The sequence below is a fragment of the Macaca mulatta genome, chromosome 13 (assembly GCF_049350105.2).
Source record: "Macaca mulatta isolate MMU2019108-1 chromosome 13, T2T-MMU8v2.0, whole genome shotgun sequence".
Taxonomy (NCBI): Eukaryota; Metazoa; Chordata; class Mammalia; order Primates; family Cercopithecidae; genus Macaca; species Macaca mulatta.
In genome coordinates, this window is record NC_133418.1 from 104,249,628 (window position 1) to 104,267,810 (window position 18,183).

An 18,183-nucleotide genomic window follows, 5' to 3' on the forward strand; every position below is an offset into this window, starting at 1 on the left:
AGCTTTTCTGTTGTGGCTTGTAGCTTAAGTGTAATTTTTTTTGTAGCCACAAGAGCAAGAGCTGGCTCGTTCTCTTCTTTGTATCCTTGCAAGTTCCTAGCATAGGGTTTTACACATCCCAAAAGGAAGACATCCATTTTTTTTCATTTAATTAAATTAAACTATATGAAAGTTACATCAGCAGTTTCTGCTGGTAAAATCCTCACTTGGTTCATAAGTGCCACTGACTTCTTCTGTTCATATAGATTAACCACTGCATTGACCTTAATTGTCTTATTTGACAGTGAAAGAGAGTACAGATCAGCAGCAAGAGGTAGCAGCTATATGCATCCAAAGGAGCAATACTAAATCAGCTTCTATAAGATAGAATTGAAGAATATTATTATCTCAGAATAGTTGAAGATTTCTTAAATTGGACAGCACAAATGTTTGTGCAAAATACTGCTGTACATGAAAGGAAAGAGCTTAGGGGTGTGGTGGACAGACTTTAGGGTGGGTGGCGCCCCATGATCCTCACCTCCTAATATTTGTTCCTACACGTAATCCCCTTCATAAGTGGATATGACTGATGACTTGCGTCTGACCAACAAAATATGATAAAGGTGACAGACAGGAAGCACATGATTATGTGTATGTGATTTACATACCTAAGATTGTAGGGCCTGTCTTGCAGAAGTCTCTCTCCCATGCTGTCTTTAAAAGCAAACTGCCATGTTGTGGGTTGTCTATGTTGAGCGGCCTCTATGGCAAGGAGTTGCAAGGGGCCACTAGAAGCTGAAAGCAGCCTTCAGCCAACATCCAACAAAAAAACTGAAATCCTTGATCCTGTACTACAAAGAACTGAATCCTGTCCACAACGTTAGTGATTTGTATCCTTCCCCAGTCAAGCTTCAGATGAGACTGCAGCCCTAGCTGACACCTTGATTGCAGCCTGGTAAGATGCTAAGCAGAGAACCCAGCTAAGCTAGGCCTGGACTCCTGGTGTGCAGAAACTGTGCAATATCAAGTTTGTATTGTTTTAAGCTGCAAAGTTTTAGTAATTTATTACATAGCAATAGATAACAAATCAAGAGGAAAGTAAAAGGGTAATATCAACTCCTTGTTTTCTTTGCAGGAAAACCCACCTCTAAGACCAGTAGTAGCCCAAAGTTAGTATCAGCCTTGTAGCAGTAGCAGCTAGCCTAGCTTTTTCCCCTGCCACTTTTCCCTGCTTTTATGCTATCTTACCCACTCTTCCTACTCCATTCAATTATGTAGACTTTTGGCCTTCCTTGCAATTTTTTTATTAACATTACTTCTCTCCCCACCTCAAAAAAAAAATAATTTGGGTTGTTGATAAGTGTGCCTTTTGATAGCTTGCCTGGTGATTATTATTTGATGTATTAACAAAATCACAGGTTGGGATTAGCATCATTCATCCTATTCTAGGTTGAAGCAGATCTTATTTGAAAGTATGGCCATATTCAAATCTCATCTGACCAAGAGGTTAATAGTGGTAGGATATTGAGAGCCCCAGGCCCTGCGGTATGAGAGAGTGGCCCATGCTAAGGCAGAGGTGACACTTTTGTGAATTCCCTTGCATTTGGGTGGATATAGGTCTGAAAAATATCGCTTGTACCTGGCCACACTGAAGCCTTGTTCATAGAAGAGCACATTCATAGAGCCTCAGTAGACAGACTATAACTATCAGAGAAGACATAACAGGAAGGAGAGTGGAAACAGATGAACAACATTCTGTGAAATGCCTCTTTTTGGCTTTTGTTTAGTTCAGATAGAAGCTTCTTTCTAGGTTTGTGGAGATGAGAAGTATGATTGTGATCTTTAAGAAAGGAAAAAGCTCTCTAATACGGTTAACCAGAATGTATGAGGTTGTTTTACGCTCACTTCTTGCTTGTATGGAAAATCTGTGAACAATATGCAATGTAGGCCACAAAAAATTTCCTGAAATGGAAAAAGCCTAGCAGGCACTAAATGAAAGCTAGGCACTAAATGAAAGATGCTTCACAAGAATAAAATGTGCTTGCTTTGAGATCTCACATTCCAGGCCATTTCAGACTAATTGTGTTTGTTTGGGAAGAAGTAAGATTGTCAGGTATCAGGCAGGTGTATCGATACATAAAAGACAGAAGCCAGCGTCATACAGCAAACCTCTCCCTAAGAAACCAGATAGTAAATCATTTCCCAGGAGGGACCAGAGGGAGCATGCATGAATGAAGACACAGTCTAGAAACTCCATTTCAACAAATAATTTCTCCCCTCACTAGTGTTATGGGAGCTTCTGCAAAAAGCCAAATTGAGTGTTAGACATTCAGCCTTTCTGCTTTCATAATCTACTACCCTCAGGAAGACGCTAAGGAGCTTCTTATACCCTCTTACAAAGGAGAAAGTCTCTGAGATCTTCAGTAATATTGTATTAATGTCAATTGACATTTTTTCCGAAGACATTTCATAAAAACTTAGGGACATATTCTGGTTATCTGGGTACTAGGAGGGTTCTCCTTAAGGCCCTTGTTTACTTCCATTCATAGTTTCTGTGTTTGCCTTCGAGTCCCTGCACTTAGGGCTCCATCCTGACTTTATAATTTCTCATTGTCTAGATATATATTTTCCTATCTGTGTGCCTTTGTTGAGCTACTTCCTTTCTGCTTTGTCCTACACCATCTAACTGATGCCTCCTGTTCTTCTGGAAAATCATCTCAAACATGAGCTCCTGTGTGAACTCTTTCCTGATCCTAGCCATTTTTACTCTGTCCTTCCTTTGGTGACACTTTTTCTCATAATTCTTCTATATTCCACCCTGTATTATAGGCATTGCATATGTCTTTGATTTTTCCTGTTAGTTTTTTCAGCTTTCCTTTTAACTAGAGCATAATCTACATACGGTAATTCTTTTGTTTGTCTCCCTGCCTCATTCTAGATATTTCTTCTGATTTAACATTCTACTTCACTAATCCTCACTTGAGCTATGTATAAGCACCTTTAAACTCATCTGTTATATCCTTAATTTTGGTTATTCTATTTTTTGCCTATGAAATTTCCATTTTATTGTTATAATTACTAATTCCTGCAAATCTCCATCTTGTCATTTAATATCTTGATCATATAGTTATTTTAAACTCCCTATCTGACTTTATTCTCCTTTCTACCATCAACAATTTTTAAAAGTATCATTACCTTTATAAAAGTTCAGCGATCATATATTTGACATGAAAATAAAGACTGTGTCTGATAATTCCAACATCTAAGTCTCATGTGGTTGCATTCCTACTTCTGCTTTTTCCTTCTTTGCTTTGGTTATATTATCTTGTCTATCCATATGCTTGTATATTAGTCCAGGTTTACCAGAGAAACAGAACCAATGGGATGTATGTACATGGAAAGAAGTTTATTATAAGGAATTGGCTCACATGTTTATGGAGGTTGACAAATCCCAAGATCTGTAGTCAGCAAACTGCAGACCTAGGAAAGCCAATGATGTAATTCTAGTTTCAGCCCAAAGGTCTGAGAGCCAGAATTTCTGATGGTTTAATTCCAATCCAAAGGCTGGCAGGCTTAAGACCCAGGAAGAGCTGATGTTTCAGTTTGAGTCTGAAGACAGGAAAAAAAAAAAAAAGTCCCAGCTTGAAGGTGGTCAGGCAGACGGAATTCTCTTTTATTAAACCTTTTGGTTCCATTCAGACCTTCAGCTGATTGGATGAGGCTCACTCACAGTAGGGAGGGCAATATGCTTTACTCAGTGCACCGTTCAATATGTTAATCAGCCAGAAACACCCTCACACATCCAAATTGTTTGACCAAATATCTGGGCACCCTGTGGCCCAGTCAAGCTGACATATAAAATTGACCATCACAGCTTGGTAAGTATTTTTTAAACTGAATGCCTGACATTATATGTGAAAAATTATTAAAACAATATTAGAATCTTTTCTTCCTCCAGGGAGGATTTACCTTTGTTTCTGCAGTTATACTTAGGGTAGGTCACTTTGATGCCATTGGGAATTGGGCTGAATCAAAGTTATCTTTGGAGTGGCTGGCTTATTTCCAGTTCATTGTTACTTCTAGGGTATAGTCCTTTAATAGTTTCCACTGAAAGCCTAGAGTGCCTTCTCTTTAATGGGCACAGAACTCCCAAGTTTTTCCCTCAAGCCCACAAGATTTTTCAGAAACTCTCTTCAGCTTCTTGGCTTCTTAGCTACTGCTTACAAATCAGCAAATAACAAAGAAAAGCTACTTCAGCACTCCTCTCTGAAGTTCCTTTTTCCCTAACATTTTAGCCTTCAAATCTCCTCTGCCTGTGATGCCTTCAAGGGGACTTTAAAAATTTTCCCCAACGTTTCTAATTGTTCTTAGCAAGAAGATTGCTCTCCAGCAAGATAGCCTGCCATCTTCACCTCCCATCAACGCCGTTAGCAGCTGGTGCTGAGCTTTAAGATCTTCCAGCTCTGCTATTGAGAAATATGTCATTTCAAGTTTTTAATTATTTTTGTGAACTGTTTTCTTCTTCTGGAAAGTTTTAGAATATTCACTTTATTCTCGGTATTATATTTTATGATGATATTCCTTGGACTATTTATCCTTTTTAATCCAGAAACTGGCATACTTACACAATGAAAACTCTTGTATTTTTTTTCTCTTCTTGTTTTCTCATTATTCATGTGTTATACTTTCAGGAAAGATTTTCTTGATTTATTTTCTTTTCCATTATGCATTTCTTTGGATTTTTAGTTTTTTACAATGAGAAATATGGGTTATTTTCCCAACTTTATCTTCCAATTCATCTAATTAAACTTTTGATTTTGGCGTCTATGCAAATAGTTTCTAAGGAATTTCTTGTTCTTTTCTTCCTTTTTGTAATATTTTTATTTTTATTTCATGGGTCTCTCTCAGGAAAACACATTTTTTAGAGTTTTTGGGCTCTTCCATTTTCTGTATTTATTCTGAGTTCCTTTCTTCAAGCTTTTTAAAAAATATTGATCTGTCTCTTGTAAGTGAAGCTTTCCTCAAATGTCTGGTACTTATTCATTATCCACTGGTATTTAAGAATGAGGCACCAGGCTGGGCGCGGTAGCTCACTCCTGTAATCCAAGCACTTTGGAAGGCTGACGTGGGTGGATCACCTGAGGTCAGGAGTTCGAGACCAGCCTAACCAATATGGTGAAACCCTGTCTCTACTAAAAATACAAAACTTAGCTGAGCATGGTAGCACGCACCTGTAGTCCCAGCTGCTCGGGAGGCTGAGACAGGAGAATTGCTTGAACCCGGGAGGCAGAGGAGGCTGCAGGGAGCCAAGATTGCACCACTGCACTCTAGCCTGGGTGACAGAGTGAGACTCCATCTCAAAAAAAAAAAAAAAGAAAAAAAGAATGAGGCACCAAAACTATCAAGAGATTTTGTATGGGTGTGGGTTTGGTCAGCCGGTCAGCTGTACTATAAGGTAATTGGCCAGGTATCCAACTTTTTTGGTGTGGTATTCTCCAGTGTACATATTTTTTCTGGAGCCATTAAGTCTCTTCAGAAAAACATTTTCAAACCACTTATCTAACAAACAGCATTGTGAAGCAATCAGCCCAAGGAGCTGGAGTTTGCATGTGATAATGTCTTTGCATTTAGTGTTTTGGCTTTCACTTATATCATTTTTATGATACTCCTTTTCCCCTGCCTTTTTCTATGTCCTGTGTCTCCAAGTCAGGAGCCTCTTTCTTTTATTTCTACACAGAATAAACCTCCAGGCCATGATGGGGTTGTGGAGGAGTTGCTTGAGGGTATTGGATGAGGCAAGTGTCCTAGGGGACTGGCTGCCTCTCAGCCAGCCTTTCATTCATCGAGTCTGCTCTGTGCCCTGCACTGTTTTACTGGCACCTGTCATGGTCTTGAATCCATCTGTGAACAAAATAGGAAAAGAAACAAAAAACAAACTCTGCTTATGCTGAATTTACAGTTTACTAAGGAGAGATGGTAATAAGCATAAAAATGAGTAAATTAATATGTTCAAAGGTGCTACTGCCTTGATATAAAGAGTGGAGCAAGATAAAGGGGATTGGAGCAAGATAAAGGGGATTGGAAGCACCATGACTGGGGGATAGAGGGCAGTGGTGGACTACAAGTGATTTTTAAAACTTTTTATTTGGAAATAATTTCAAACTTACAGAAGAGTTGTAAGACTAAGAATAGTGCAACAATACAAGAAACACTTTTACCAGATTTACCTGTTGTTAATATTTTACCTCATTTGCTTTATTTGCTCCCCTACACACACACACACACACACACACACACACACACACACACACACACACACACACAAAACACACAATATTTCTTCTTGAACCATTTGAGGGTAAATTGAATATATTATTGCCCCTTAACCCTAAAGACCTCCTTAAGATGTTCTTAAGAATAAGAATATTCTCTTAATCAACCACAGAACGGTTATCAATGTCAGTAAATGTAATATTGATGTAATACTTTAATCTACCTTGCATATTCCCATTTTGTCATTGGCCCACTAATGTCCTTGATAGCATTTTCCCCTCTCCACTGTGGTCTGGAGAATCAGGTATTACCTTGAATTCTTATGTTTCTTTATTCTCCTTTAGTATGAAACATCCCAAGAGTATTCCTTTGTTTTTTCATAAACTGACATTTTGAAGAATATAATTCCTTTTAAAAAAGAGAGTGTCCTTAATTTATGTTTGTCTCATGTTTTCTTTTGACTAGATTGAGGTTTTGCATTCTTAACTATAAAATAATACCTCATAGGTGATGCTATGTCCTTCTCAGAGTAGGTCACCTGTAGGCACATGACATCCAGCTGTTCTTCATTGGTGATATTAATTTCAGTCACCTAATTGAGAATTGAGATGTTATCCAAAATTTCTCCACTGCATACTTTACTTTTTCTTTTCCTTTTTTTTTTTTTTTTTTTGGGAGATGGAATCTTGCTCTGTCACCCAGGCTGGAGTGCAGTAGTGCGATCTCGGCTCACTGCAAACTCCGCCTCCCGGGTTTAAGCAATTCTCCTGCCTCAGCCTCCCGAGTATCTGGGACTATAGGCGCCCGCTGCCATGTCTGGCTAATTTTTTTGTATCTTTTTTAGTAGAGGCGGGGTTTCACCGTGTTGCCCAGGCTGGTTTCAAACTCCTGAGCTCAGGCCATCTGCCTGCCTCAGCCCCCCAGAGTGCTAGGATTACAGGTGTGAGCCACCGTGCCTGGCCTGCATACTTTACTTTTTCTTAGCCAAGAATAAACAGTCTGTGGGGAGGCACTTTTTTTTTTCATGTCAATATCCTGCTCTTTAACAAAATTTTCTCCTAGATTCAACATCGATTGTTTATCCTTGCCTGATTCAATCTTTATGAAGATTTTCCAACTGTAGTACTTTCTCCACATAAACCCATTAGAACTCAATATTCTATTATAAGCAAGAACCTTCCTTCTTATGTATGTATAATTTGCATGTATGTATGTGTTTATCAGCATGGACTTATGAATTTTGGATGTATTAAAGGTATATGATTCATTACTATATTGATTTTGGTGATAAAATTGTTCCATATTTGGCCACTGGGAGCCACTTAAGTCTGGCTCCTATTGTAACTGCAATTTTAAGCAAGATGTTTATTAGGCATCATAGAAGTGACCTGCTGGAGGTAGAGTTAGCCACATGGCTATCTAGAGTACAAGGGTTCTAAACAGCAGGATAATTATTACAAAGGCTTTGAGGCCACGAGTATGCCTGTTTGAGAAACAGCAAGGCCAGTGTGACTGAAGTAAAGTGACTAAGGTGTGAAGTAATAAGACAGGGAAACCTTCATTGCATTTGCCCTCCCCACAATCTTCTTCTGTATCCTGTGGTCCAGAAGAAACATTAAATACACCCTTATACCCACCAACAAATAAAGAAGTAAAACCTGCCATTAAGTCAACTTCTTGAATTTATTTTGTATATTGTAAAATCCAGATAGCTACATATAGATGTGTACTTTTTGAAAATGTATCCCGTCAGCCAGTGATAGTTATATTTCCATGGAGATTATTCCAGTCACCTGTATTTGAACAATTATACAGGATCTGACAATAATTAGAAAAGGGAGACAGGGGCCAAGTCAACCTACTAAAAGTTTGGATTTCACATTTTAAATCATTGGTTAAAAAAAATAAAGTGAAGATGAAAATGTTTCTTTTGTTAAAAAAAGATAAGAAAATATAAAATTGGAGCTTTTATTAATTTATACATGTGTCAGAGAAATAATAGACACAGAGAAGTAGCAGACAGTGGCATGCACTTATTAGCTTCTCACATTATTAGGCTGGAAACATGGGCTATTACTCTACAGTGAAACTAGAGTTTAAGGTGGAGAACCAGATTGACCTGATGCATGTGAGTGTTTATGAGTTTCACATTGAAGGTGCCTGGTTTGTTGTTGTTGTTGTTGTTGTTTTCTCTACAAAGAATACAGCTTAGAATGAGTGAGGCCAAGTTCAAATCATGTAGCTGTAACTATCAGCTTGGTGAATTTCTGAGTTATCAGAAAGTGAGACTCTTGGGGCATGATAAGGCCATAAGTCAAGGAGTATCAGCAACCATGAGAAGCTGCAAGAATCTAGGAATGGATTCTCCCCTGGAGCTTCTTGACACAGTGCAGCCAGGGCATCTTTGTTTCAGCCCAGTGATACTGATTTGGCCTCCAAAACTGCCAGAGAGTAAATTTTTGTTATTTGAAGCCACTCATTTGTAGCAATTTGTTACAGCAGCTGCTGGAAACTAACACATTGCCATTGACACTTGATAGCTACTTCAGTATGAAGACCTGTGTGTCTGTCTTGTTCAGTTTGGGGGAAACTTTCATGCATTATTTCTGTCATGTTTCCTTCCCTCCTTCCCTGTCTTTTCTTTCTATAACTCATTTAATAGGACATTAGTTTTCCTGGATTGGGTATCTGATTTTCTTTCCACCTGCTCATCTCTATGCTTTCATTGGAATTTCTTTCCACTCAATCTTCTAACATTTTCATTGATTTTTTTTAATTGAAGTATAAATTTTTTTTTAATACTACTGTCTTTACCAGGCACAGTGGCTCAAGCCTGTAATTCCAGCACTTTGGGAAGCCAAAGTGGAAGATTTCTTGAAGTCAACAGTTCAAGACCAGCCTTGGCAACATAATGAGACCCTGTCCCTACAAAAAATACAAAAATTAGCCTGGTGTGGTGGCACATGCCTGTAGTTCTAGCTACTTAGGAGGCTGAGACAGGAGAATCACTTGAGTCCAGGAAGTTGAAGATGCTATGAGCTATGATCATGCCACTGCACTCCAGCCTGGGCAACAGAGCAAGAGCTTGTCTCTATAAAACTAAATACATTAAAAAAAAAAAAAAAAAAGGAGGAAGATGGCCGAATAGGAACAGCTCCAGCCTGCAGTTCCCATCGTGAGCGACACAGAAGTTGGGTGATTTCTGCATTTCCAACTGAGGTACCAGGTTCATCTCACTGGGGCTTGTCAGACAGTGGGTGAAGCCCATGGAGCAGGGTGAGGCATCGCCTCACCTGGGAAGTGCAAGGGGTCGGGGAATTCCCTTTCCTAGCAAGAGAAACCGTGACAGATGGTACCTGGAAAATTGGGACACTCCCACCCTAATACTGTGTTTTCCAATGGCCTTAGCAAACGGCACACCAGGAGATTATATCCCATGCCTGGCTCAGAGGGTCCCATGCCCACAGAGCCTTGCTCAGTGCTAGCACAGCAGTCTGAGATCGAACTGCAAGGTGGCAGCAAGGCGGTGGGAGGGGTGTCCGCCATTGCTGAGACTTGAGTAGGTAAACAAAGCAGCCTGGAAGCTCAAACTGGGTGGAGACCACCACAACTGAAGAAGGTCAGCCTGCCTCTGTAGACTCCACCTCTGGGGGCAGGGCAGAGCTGAACAAAAGGCAGCAGAAACTTCTGCAGACTTAAACGTCCCTGTCTGACAGCTCTGAAGAGAGTAGTAGTTCTCCCACCATAGAGTTTGAGATCTGAGAATGGACAGACTGCCTCCTCAAGTGGGTCCCTAACCCCTGAGTAGACTAACTGGGAGACACCTCCCAGTAGGGGCCAACTGACATCTCATACAGCTGGTTGCCTCTCTAAGATGAAGCTTCCGGAGGAAGGATCAGGCTCAACATTTGCCGTTCTGCAATATTTGCTGTTCTGCAGCTTCTGCTGGTGATACCCAGGCAAATGGTGTCTGGAGTGGACCTCCAACAAACTCCAACAGACCTGCATCTGAGGGTCCTGACTGTTAGAGGGAAAACTAACTAACAGAAAGGACATCCACACCCAAACCCCATCTGTACATCACCATCAGCAAAGACCAAAGGTAGATAAAACCACAAAGATGGGGAGAAACCAGAGCAGAAAAGCTGAAAATTCTAAAACTCAGAGCGCCTCTTCTCCTCCAAAGGAATGCAGCTCCTTGTCAGCAATGGAACAAAGCTGGAAGGAGAATGACTTTGACGAATTGAGAGAATAGGCTTCAGACGATCAGTAATAACAAACTTGACCGCGCTAAAGGAGGATGTTTGAACCAATTGCAAAGAAGCTAAAAACCTTAAAAAAAAAATTAGATGAATGGCTAACTAGAATAAACAGTGTGGAGAAGACCTCAAATGACCTGATGGAGCGGAAAACCGTGGCAAGAGAACTACGGGACACATGCACAAGCTTCGGTAGCCAATTTGATCGAGTGAAAGAAAGGGTATCAGTGATTGAAGATCAAATGAATGAAATGAAGAGAGAAGAGAAGTTTAGAGAAAAAAGAGTAAAAGAAATGAACAAAGCCTCCAAGAAATACGGGACTATGTGAAAAGACCAAATCTACATGTGATTGGTGTACCTGAAGGTCACAGGGAGAATGGAAGCCAGTTGGAAAACACTCTTCAGGATATTATCCAGGAGAACTTCCCCAACATAGTGAGGCAGGCCAACATTCAAATTCAGGAAATACAGAAAACACCACAAAGATACTCCTCGAGAAGAGCAACCCCAAGACACATAATTGTCAGATTCACCAAAGTTGAAATGAAGTAAAAAACGTTAAGGGCAGCCAGAGAGAAAGGTCAGCTTACCCACAACGGGAAGCCCATCAGACTAACAGCAGATCTCTCAGCAGCAACTCTACAAGCCAGAAGAGAGTGGGGGCCAATATTCAACATTCTTAAAGAAAAGAATTTTTAACCCAGAATTTCATATGCAGCCAAACTAAGCTTCATAAGTGAAGGAGAAATAAAATCCTTCACAGACAAGCAAATGCTGAGAGAATTTGTCACCACCAGGCCTGCCTTACAGGAGATCCTGAAGGAAGCACTAAACATGGAAAGGAACAACCGGTACCAGCCACTGCAAAAACATGCCAAATCATAAAGACCATAGATGCTAGGAAGAAACTACATCAACTAAAGAGCAAAATAACCAGCTAACATCATAATGACAGGATCAAATTCACACATAACAATATTAACCTTACTTGTAAATGGGCTAAATGTTCCAATTAAAAGACATAGACAGGCAAATTGGATAAAGAGTCAAGACCCATCAGTGTGCTGTATTCAGGAGACTCATCTCACACGCAGAGACACACATAGGCTCAAAATAAAGAGATGGAGGAAGATCTACAAAACAAATGTAAAACAAAAAAAAGCAGGGGTTGCAATCCTAGTCTCTGATAAAACAGACTTTAAACCAACAAAGATCAAAAGAGACAAAGAAGGCCATTACATAATGGTAAAGGGATCAATTCAACAAGAAGAGCTAACTATCCTACATACATTGCACCCAATACAGGAGCAACCAGATTGATAAAGCAAGTCCTTAGAGACCTACAAAGAGACTTAGACTCCCACACAATAATAATGGGAGACTTTGACACCCCACTGTCAACATTAGACAGATCAACAAGACAGAAAGTTAACAAAGATATCCAGGAATTGAACTCAGCTCTGCACCAAGCTGACCTAATAGACATCTACAGAACTCTCCACCCCAAATCAACAGAATATACATTCTTCTCAGCACCACATCACACTTATTCTAAAATTGACCACATAGTTGGAAGTAAAGCACTTCTCAGCAAATGTAGAAGAACAGAAATTATTATAACAAACTGTCTCTCAGACCACAATCAAACTAGAACTCAGGATTAAGAAACTCACTCAAAACCACTGAACTGCATGGAAACGGAACAACCTTCTCCTGAATAACTACTAGGTACATAACAAAACGAAGGCAGCAGCAATAAAAATGTTCTTTGAAACCAATGAGAACAAAGAAACAACATACCAGAATCTCTGGGACACACTTAAAGCAGTATGTAGAGGGAAATTTATAGCACTAAATGCCCACAAGAGAAGGCAGGACAGGAAAGATCTAAAATTGACACCCAAACATCACAATCATTCCCTTTGAAAACTGGCACAGGGATGCCCTCTCTCACCACTCCTATTCAACATAGTGTTGGAAGTTCTGGCTAGGGCAATCAGGCAAGTGAAAGAAATAAAGGGTATTCAGTTAGGAAAAGAAGAAGTCAAATTGTCCCTGTTTGCAGATGACATGATTGTATATTTAGAAAACCCCATTGTCTCAGCCCAAAATCTCCTTAAGCTGATAAGAAATTTCAGCAAAGTCTCAGGATACAAAATCAATGTGCAAAAAATCACAAGCATTCTTATACACCAGTAACAGACAAACAGAGAGCCAAATCATGAATGAACTCCCATTCACAATAGCTTCAAAGAGAATAAAATACCTAGGAATCCAACTTACAAGGGATGTAAAGGACCTCTTCAAGGAGAACTACAAACCACTGCCCAGTGAAATAAAAGAGGACACAAACCAATGGAAGAACGTACCATACTCATGGATAGGAAGAATCAATATCGTGAACATGGCCATACTGCCCAAGGTAATTTATAGATTCAATGCCATCCCCATCAAGCTACCAATGACTTTCTTCACAGAATTGGAAAAAACTGCTTTAAAGTTCATATGGAACCAAAAAAGAGCCCGCATTGCCAAGACAAGCCTAAGCAAAAAGAACAAAGCTGGAGGCATCACGCTACCTGACTTCAAACTATACGACAAGGCTACAGTAACCAAAACAGCATGGAACTGGTACCAAAACAGAGATATAGACCAATGGAACAGAACAGAGCCCTCAGAAATAATACCACACATCTACAGCCATGTGATCTTTGACAAACCTGACAAAAACAAGAAATGGGGAAAGGATTCCCTATTTAATAAATGGTGCTGGGAAAATTGGCTAGCCATAAGTAGAAAGCTGAAACTGGATCCTTTCCTTATTCCTTATACGAAAATTAATTCAAGATGCATTAAAGACTTAAATGTTAGACCTAAAACCATAAAAACCCTAGAAGAAAACCTAGGTAATACCATTCAGGACATAGGCATGGGCAAAGACTTCATGACTAAAACACCAAAAGCAATGGCAACAAAAGCCAGAATTGACAAATGGGATCTAATTAAACTAAAGAGCTTCTGCACAGCAAAAGAAACTACCATCAGAGTGAACAGGCAATGTACGGAATGGGAGAAAAGTTTTGCAACCTACTCATCTGACAAAGGGCTAATATCCAGAACCTATAAAGAACTCAATCAGGCCGGGTGCAGTGGCTCAAGCCTGTAATCCCAGCTTTTTGGGAGGCCAAGACAGGTGGATCACGAGGTCAGGAGATCGAGACCATCCTGGCTAACAATGTAAAACCCCGTCTCTACTAAAAAATACAAAAAACTAGCTGGGCGAGGTGGTGGGCGCCTGTAGTCCCAGCTACTCGGGAGGCTGAGGCAGGAGAATGGTGTAAACCTGGGAGGCAGAGCTTGCAGTGAGCTGAGATCCGGCCACTGCACTCCAGCCTGGGTGACAGAGCGAGACTCTGTCTCAAAAAAAAAAAAAAAAAAAAAAAGAACTCAATCAAATTTACAAGAAAAAAACAAACAACCCCATCAAAAAGTGGGCAAAGGATATGAACAGACAGTTCTCAAAAGGAGACATTCATACAGCCAACAGACACATGAAAAAATGCTCATCATCACTTGCCATCAGAGAAATGCACATCAAAACCACAATGAGATACCATCTCACACCAGTTAGAATGGCAATCATTAAAAAATCAGGAAACAACAGGTGCTGGAGAGGATGTGGAGAAATTGGAACATTTTTACACTGTTGTTGGGACTGTAAACTAGTTCAACTATTGTGGAAAACAGTGTGGTGATTCCTCAAGGATCTAGAACTAGAAATACCATTTGAGCCAGCCATCCCATTACTGGGGATATACCCAAAGGATTATAAGTCATGCTGCTATAAAGACACTGCACACGTATATTTATTATGGCACTATTCACAATAGCAAAGAGTTGGAACCAACTCAAATGTCCATCAATGATAGACTGGATTAAGAAAATGTGTCACATATATACCATGGAATACTGTGCAGCCATAAAATAGGATGAATTCATGTCCTTTGTTGGGACATGGATGAAGCTGGAAACCATCATTATGAGCAAACTGTCACAAGGACAGAAAACCAAACACTGCATGTTCTCACTCATAGGTGAGAATTGAACAATGAGAACACTTGGACATGGGGTGAGGAACATCACACACCGGGGCCTGTTGTGGGGTGTGGTGCCAGGAGAGGGATAGCATTAGGAGATATACCTAATGTAAATGACAAGTTAACGGGTGCAGCACACCAACATGGCACATGTATACCTATGTAACAAACCTGCTTGTTGTACACATGTACCCTAGAACTTAAAGTATAATAATAAAAGAAAAATACAAAAATTAAAAAATTAAAAAAGGATGCCACTTGTTTACTGAGTGTTTCTTTTATATCTCACTCATCATTGATACAGTATTTTCTCTTAGCTCTAAGCAAATTATAATTTCTTCTGATTCTTCATTGTCTTTTCCTCTGAGTTTCTTTTATATTTATTGTGCTGTCTTTCATGTTAGAGGCTTTACCTAATATCTGTCGATCCGTTGTTTTTTATTTATATTAAGGAAGTTTTTCCCCCCTGAAATCAATAGATGAATGGGAATTATATTTTTAACTTACTAGAATAAGTTAAAAATGTGTAAATAGAATAAATGTGTTTGCAGGGCATTTACCCTCCTAAGACTGAGGGAGAGTGTGTTGTGGCTTGTTGTTATAACTGTCTCCTAGATTCATTGAAGATAGAGGTTACATTTGTTTCACAGTCTCCTCATTGGTTTGGAGTAATTTTTCAAAAGAAGGAAGGAAACATTTTTACCTTACAATAAAAGTCTGAAACCACATACTTTATGGTGAGCTCTAGGAGGACTAACGGAAGCACTCACAGGGTAGTGTCCCTAACAGAATGTGCATCTTTCATGCAGTAATTATACTTTACTAGTGGAAACTATATTCCTTTACATAAAGGTTTTACAGTGTTGAAAATAAAAGCTATGATTTTTACCTTTAAAAAGAAGAGTGAAACTTAATTGAGAATATTATAGAATTATTTCAAAATCAAACTGCTTTTTTTAAAAAAAAACTTCAACTTTTATTTTAGATACAGGGGTACATGTGCAGGGTTGTCCGGTGGGAATATTGCATGATGCTGAGGTTTGCAGTACAGATCCTGTGACCCAGGTAGTGAGCATAGTACCCAATAGGTAGTTTTTCAATTCCCCCATCCTCAAGTAGTCCACAGTGTTTATTGTTCCCATATTTATGTCCATATGTGCTCAATGTTTAACTTCCTTTTACAAGTGAGAACATGCGGCATTTGGTTTTCTGTTCCTGCATTAATTTGCTTAGGATAATGGCCTCCAGCTCCATCCATGTTGCTGCAAAGGACATGATTTCATTCTTTTTTATGGCTGCATAGTAGTCCATGAAGTATATGCACAATATTTTCTTTATCCAGTCTACCACTGGTGGGCATGTGGGTTGTTTCCATGCCTTTGTTATTGTGAATAGTGCAACAATGAACATAAGTGCATGTGTCTTTTTGGTAGAATGACAAAATTAGTCTTTGATTTAATGGTGACAAATGTGCTTAATAACTTAATGCAAACTTTTGCTGTGTGCATTTGAAAAGCATCGGTTAATTCTATCAATTGGAAATATTAGTTGTATTTACTGAACAACTGTCTAGAGCCATTGAGTTAGGTGAATTTATTGGTTACTGACTAACACAGAGTACATGATCCCCAGTTTCATCATAGAGCATTTTCAGATATCGTGGGGGCACTTTTGATGGACAAAGGCTATCAGCAATGCTCTTCAGTCCCATTAGGGAAGTTAAGTGTCCCCAGAGTCAGTTGTCCTTTCTCTAAGCTCTGCAGAAGCTGAGATCTCAGAAGTTTAGTAAGGCAGGCTGGGCGCAGTGGCTCACGCCTGTAATCCCAGCACTTTGGGAGGCTGAGGCGGGTGGATCACCTGAGGTCAGGAGTTCGAAACCAGCCTAGCCTATGTAGTGAAACCCCATCTCTACTAAAAGTACAAAAGTCAGCTGGGTGTGGTGGGACGTGCCTGCAATCCGAGCTATTAGGGAGAATGAGGTGGAAGAATTGCCTGAACCTAGGAGGCGGTGGTTGCAGTGAGCCGAGATTGTACCATGGCACTCCAGTCTGGGCAACAGAATGAGATTTTGTCCCAAAAAACAAACAAACAAAAACGTTTAGTAAGGCAGAGGTAGAAATCAGTAACTAAATTTCGGTTATCTGGGAGATACCATGGTACTACCAGGAGGGATGCTACCCTTATGAACCGGTTCTGTCTGGGAGTAAACGGGAAGAGGAAACCCCCTTCAGAGACCTGTGAGGAAGAAATAAATATCAGATATGTCTTCTTTCCTGAACTAAGCAGGACAGATCCTAACCTGTTCCGTTATCAAAGCTGATATGGGGACTTACACCCTTCTTCAGCCATTTGGGCCTAACCTTTTGTCTGTGAGTTAACTGCTTATATTCCCAAGGTTTAGTCTCTATCTCATGGGGTCTTAGCTGCCCTAACTGATGGATTTGCTTTATACCACATAAAATTGAACAAGAAAGCTGCCCTCTTTGCCTTCCAGTTGACTTCCTAGAAGCTGGGAGTGTCCTAGGGCAGCTTCTGTGGCAGAAATCCCTTGTGGCTGGAGCTGTGCTGTGTGCCCTATACATGCCTCTGGCTATGGCCCTTTGCATTGTGTTATTCATCCTTGGCCTGAAATCATGTCACGGATACCTTTGCCTCATCTTAGTACTGGTATAAAAATGGCATTTTAGTGTATGGAACTGAAGTGTACATGTTTCACAATATCTTTTAGTAAAGTTAAATAGGGAATAATTTTTTTACGGTTTCACTGAATAACCCTGTATTCTATCATCAGCACTTTGCTTATGTAGATACTCAGTGTTTGTCAAGAAAATTTCTTTCTGAGCTGCTGAGTTCCTGGACCCTTATAGAGAAGAAATTTTGAGTGCCCATTTTGTATGTTTCTATTTTACTCTTCATTTCCCATGTCCTCATACCTCTCTAAGTATCTCTCCCACTAGAATTTATGTTCTCTGAAGGCAGGGGCTTTGTCTTGTCACCCCTGTGTCTCCAGCACTCAGCATAGCACCAGGCATACTGTAGGTACTCAGTATATCTTCATGAATGAACAAATGAACAAACCAATGAACAGCCAGTAAATCTAATGAATGGCTCCCCCTCCCAGTCATGCTAGACCTGTACTTTTAAATATTGGAGTTTTTAACTTAGAACAGTCCCAGTGCCACTGCCAAACATATTGGTTGGGTATGTGTGTGCTTCCTGACCGATACATAGCACTCCAGCTCCAAGTTTATGCCAAGTAGCAGTTTCTTGATCAGCAGAGCCATCCTATCACATTCTGTGTAGCTTTACCTCCAGGAACCATGAGAAAGGCCTGATACTACCAAAGGCCATAGTAGTCATGTGAGAATTTTGTAGCTATAGACCTTAAGGTTTGCTATTCACTATTCACTGAATTATGAGGCTACCTGGAGAACAGTGTTTAATTCAAAATAACAGGTGTTCCCTAAGAGACAGTTGTACTGTAGAGCAGCAGGTAAAGAATAATTTGCAGTGAGCCTGTGAGCATCATTGTTTTCTGAATGAGCTCTCAGTGATTCTGAATCGGAACAGCCCA

General features: G+C 39.9%; 1 protein-coding gene across 6 annotated transcripts in view; it reads left to right on the forward strand.

Moving 5' to 3' along the window:
* The window catches only part of LDAH (lipid droplet associated hydrolase), a 151,858-nt gene that overhangs the window by 57,762 nt on the left and 75,913 nt on the right, over window positions 1-18,183 (forward strand). The gene's annotated exons all lie outside the window — the stretch shown is intronic.